The sequence below is a fragment of the Corythoichthys intestinalis genome, chromosome 2 (assembly GCF_030265065.1).
Source record: "Corythoichthys intestinalis isolate RoL2023-P3 chromosome 2, ASM3026506v1, whole genome shotgun sequence".
In the NCBI taxonomy this organism is placed as follows: Eukaryota; Metazoa; Chordata; class Actinopteri; order Syngnathiformes; family Syngnathidae; genus Corythoichthys; species Corythoichthys intestinalis.
Genome location: NC_080396.1, coordinates 76,569,854 through 76,575,056, shown reverse-complemented (window position 1 = coordinate 76,575,056; position 5,203 = coordinate 76,569,854). Strand labels below are relative to the sequence as shown.

Here is a 5,203-nt window from a genome sequence, read left to right as displayed (position 1 = left end):
TCAAGCTTGTATTATTGTTGTCAGCAGCCAGAGTAACTTTTGTAAGCCACTCAGTGCTGACACAGCCTGGAGAAAACCGCATCATGCTGTAATGAATGAGCGTTTCGGTTTTGCAATTTTTAACTATTGATTGAACAAATCCATTGCAGGTGGTTCATTATGATTTTTGTCAAATCAGTGCCATATATTTAGAGAGTTGCGACACTCTCTCATGTCGCCGCGGGTGGTCACGTGCCTCATGTAGGCGTGTATAGTTACAAACACAAGCAGCGCTGTAGTAGTATTCCATGAACCAGATAGCGGTGATTGCTCCATTTTTGGTAAAAATAGATAAAATCACGTATTTTGAGTACTTGTTTGATTATGTCATTGCACTATAGTGTTTATAAATGCTAGTTTTACATTTGGAGTGGTAAGGCAACAACTGAAAACAATGTAAACTGTTACACAGAAGGGAAAGTTCCCATGTCTTGGAGGGAGTTTCATGTTTGTGTTAGCAATAGCATTGGAAATCAACTTATACATTGAAATGCAAGATGAATCCCCCCCCAACTACAATACTGTTTTTCCAAAGAATGCCCAGATTTTCTTGATACACTTACCTGTGGTAATATATTACACAACGTATTACCCTTTGATAAAGAAAATATTTAATATTACAGTAATATTTTTTTATTAAATAGGTAAAATTGGTGTCATGATTCAGTGCTCACACGTAACATTTTAGAGATCGTGATGGTTGGTTGTGCAGCTTTTGGATGCACCAATCGGTCCGAAAAGGGCTACCGAATGTATGGTTTCCCTAAGGACAAAGACCGGCAGAAACGATGGCTGGCAATGGTAAGCCGTAAAAATCTGAAATTGAAGGAGGCCAGCAACAACTATAAACTCTGTCATGTAAGTCACGGTATTATGACTTTTTAAAAAAAATGTAAATTTTAAGTAGAATGGAAACTGATCTTGCGAACCAAACATCAGGAACACTTTGAGGAGGACCAGTTTACGCCAACCAAAGTAGGGCACACATTAAAATTGAGGCCAGATGCTGTCCCAACCATTTTCATTCATCGTTCGAAGCCAAAGAGGAGGAAACTTGGGGTTAAACTTGGGTATGATACAGACCAGCTGTCAACAACATTGCCCATGCCAAGTAATTCAAGGATAAACTACACTCCTAATAATATAATTACATTTTTCATATTAATACATTCAGCTTCAAATACAAGAGGTCAGGAATTGTCCTGGGATTTACACACAAAATTTCGATCTACTTCATTGTTAGTTACTTCATAATTTTGCTTTATTTATGCATTTAATTTTCACCTATAACTAAACATTTCTGGTGGATACAACAGCAAAGCAGAACCAGCTCCATGATATCACCAGACTGTTGACACATGGCAATGCCATAGCAGTTTCTGATTGTGGCAGATGATTTGATTCATGTAACAGTAATGTCCGTTATTTTTTTTTTTTCCCTTTAGGAGTGTAGTGTACCTTTACTTTAGAGATGACAATAGGTGCAAATGTAAAAACACTGACTGCATATAAAATTAAGAATGCCTTGTTATTGTTACAGACATTCAGGGAGAAATTGAGGTGGGAAGGTTGGGCGAAAGTGAGCACAATGACAATGACGTATCCAGGCCAGGTGATCCAGGGGTGGATGAGCCGGGTGCCGACCAATCAGGAACCAGTGGTGGCGCCACAACACTAGGCCCAGATGCACCAGGGACCACGCTGTCAGGCAAAATGGCAACTGTGGAAGAATTAATGAAGGAACTTACAAGGGAGAAAATAATGAGAAGGAGAGCAGAGAGAGAGCTCTAAAAAAAACAAAAAAATTTAATTTTCAAATGAAGAATATGGATGACGCTTCAGAACCCTTAGCAGACTTCCTCGACATCAGAACCTGTAGCTACAGTGCTTCTGATGTTGTGAGTATTGAGCAGCTGACAGAAGTATCACCACCTGAATTCACAAAGACAGAGTCATGTGTCCTTTACCATCTGGCAGGATGCATAGTGAAGAGGGTCATCAGCTTCTCACTCTGCAACCAATGCCAGTGTGCATTGGTTGAAGCACCTATCAATACCAACACAGAGAGTCAGAGTGCCGTCCTGCTGCAGATGAAAGAGTTTAAAACGGGTGCATTATACCGGCCATCGGATGAGGTCTTCACTCTCTTAAAGGATGTCGAGCATCTGTTCCGTTTGGCAACGAATGATTCCCTCATGGAATCCTCCAATGTTGTGGAGCAGCTGGAAAGAAAGGCTATGAGTTTGCACTGCAACCTTCCCTCATGCCATGAGCTGAAAAAAAAAATTGTGACAACTTACATTAGGCTGCGATTGAGAATTCAATCCATGTGCATCAAAGCTGAAAGGGAGGAAATATCAACGATTTCAATATTAAGAAAACAGGTTGCCATGCATTAACTTTACAAAATCGCGCTAACAAGCACATAAAAGCCGGTTGTCTTCCAATACGCACAGATAAGTGTATGTCACAATGGGCCTCTGAAAGAGATTTTAAAGAGATAATTACTTAATCAATATATCACAGGCGATACATTCCCAGTTAGTATAGCCAGCTTTAAAAATAAGAATCACTCGTCAACCAAGACAAAATATATAATTACGCCATGCACATACAAATAAAGCTCAACATTTACATCATAAAGCACCTCTAATAAAATACAGACGGTTGAAAATTCAAAAGAAGTCGGTTTTTAATCAACTTTCCTCCGAATATACGTTCCGAGTTTGCGTAGCCAGCTTTAACAGTAAGAGAGAATCCCTCGTCAACCAAGACAAAATAAATATATAATTACGCCATGCACATACAAATAAAGCTCAACATATACATCATAAAGCACCTCTGGTAAAATACAGACAGTTGAAAATTCAAATGAGGTCGGTTTTTAATCAACTTACCTCCGAATATACTTGACAGCCTGCCGTTCAAATGAATGGTGTCCGCCATGTCAAATGCGATGTTTGTAACTATCCAAGGCTCCATAACCCGGAAGTACCCGGAAGTAAAATCGTATAATGGATCTCTATGGGAGTGTCGTGACTCTCTAAATATATGGCACTGTGTCAAATGATATAGAACGACAATACAGGTAGTTGCTGGGGTACGAACGAGTTCTGTTCCTACCCGAAATTTCCACGCAAATCGTAATTAACCCTTGAAGTACCCCTGAAAACCCCCTAATTCTCAAAATAACTATCAAAATAACTATTTCAAAACATGTATTATACGTCACATTAATAAAATAAAGATACCGTACATTCCATCAATGATGAGCGATGTTACTGTTCAGTCCATTTCAGACATACGTTCAACTCTGGTTAAATCTCGGGATTTAAATGGGTAGCCCTTATGTCTGAAAGCAATTTCCCGGGTCGACTGACACGGACATGTGTCAACCATTCCGCAGGCAGTCCAGGGTGTCCAGGCATTCCTGGTTACAGCCTTTCGCTGGTTTTTAGCTTTTGGGTCAGGGTGAGGGTTAAGATAAGGGCTAAGGTTGTTGAAAGCAGGGGGCACCTATGGTGGATGACAAACACTTGTGAGAGCAGGGGCCGAGGTTGGCGGATGACTAAGCTTGATCTGATTACTCGATGAAAGCGGGAGGGTGGTTGGCGAGTACTGCAGGCCCCAGCTGGACCCTTCTCAATCCAAATGCTCCCCATTAAAGGGATCCCAGGATAGAAAGACCTCTAGTTCTTAAAAGATAAACGTTATTATGAGACAAAATAATTTGATATTGAAACCCCTCTTGATGTTTTCGTTTTTATGCAATTTGTAAAATTAGTTTAACTAGTAGGTCGCCAATGTTGTTGACGTCGCAGGGCGGTGACATCACATGGTTATGCTGCCGAGTTTCCAGAGTATGACTCTAGCGTCATAAATATGTCATCTGTTTAACAGTTTCAATTTGAACCCGAGAGGAACATTAATGATACTTCACAAAATGAGCAGCAAATGCAAAATGAACAGGAAAGACTGCATGAGACAAGACGAGAGTAGAAAAAAAACAAAACAAAAAACAAATGGGCTACTGCTGCTGATGAAGAGGAGGAATTGAAGCTTATAAGGATCACCACCACAGACAGCAATTCACATTACCATTTTCAGTGTAGTTCCAGCAGTTGGAGCTTGTGGCAAAGCATCTTCAATGTTTACTTCACCTTGCCATTGATTTAAAAGTCTATAATATTTAGTACATGTTTTGACCTACGAGGGCGCCATTTTTTATGACCACTCGGGGTGATGACGTAGATTGTCACTGTCGCTCGACGAATACTACCGGGTTGCTGCAATTCCTTCTACGCGGCAAGACGTCCAGCGCAGGCGCTCATCGGTTAAAAGCGGCAAGTACTTACTATTTGTGGTTTTATTGAGTCTCTTATTACCTTTTCTTTGCCTAAAAATACTTTTTGCATGTGTTTCCTTCTCATACCTTTAAGCATATTGTTTTCTTGTAGTAGCTTTCATAACCATAAAACATAGTGCCCTGCGTAGGTCAAAACATGACTAAATATTATAGATTTTGAAATCAATGATAATATTTTATGTGTTTCTAATCATATTTTAGTAAAAGAGAACAATGGTGGCTCATTGGAGCTCACAAGTCTAAGTCTGAGGTTCCCTTAAAGGTCAACATAAGGTTGTTTTGCTTGAGCTAATGTGATTGTTTATACATTCGTAGTTTAAATTGGGATATATTAAGCAGTTTTTTATTTATTTATTTATTTTTTTGTGGGAATATGTGTTTAAACGATTTGTTAAGAGCATTGTAAGTTAAAAAACAAAACAGTATTTTAATTTATTTTTAAATGCATTTATTGCTCTTGTGAAATCTAAGTTCAATTCTGCATAATTTGAAGAAACGCACCATTTTATTTTCGGTAACACTTTATAATAACTATCCGTTATAACTAGTTAATAGATCATGAGTAAAGAGTTTTTAAATGATTTATTGGTGATCTGTAAAGTGTTTCTTAACAGTTTGTAAAGCATTTATAATGATGCTTATAGATAGTTAATATATCATCAATAAACTGCTGTTTAATGAGTAATAAACGGCTTGTAAACTGTATGTCAATGATTTATACCTACACCTCAATTAGTAATATACCATTTACAAGCTATTAGTAACTAGCTGACATATGACTTATTAAGTATCATTTGA

General features: G+C 38.5%; 1 long non-coding RNA gene across 1 annotated transcript; it reads right to left on the bottom strand.

Annotated features, from left to right (window-relative positions):
- Nucleotides 1–575: 575 nt before the first annotated feature.
- Nucleotides 576–3,093, bottom strand: LOC130911954 (uncharacterized). Its single transcript, XR_009062506.1, has 4 exons — nt 2,937–3,093; nt 2,160–2,312; nt 2,007–2,085; nt 576–1,759 (listed from the first exon to the last, which is right to left on the bottom strand). It is a non-coding gene; the product is annotated as an uncharacterized LOC130911954 (long non-coding RNA).
- Between the last annotated feature and the right edge of the window lie 2,110 nt (nt 3,094–5,203).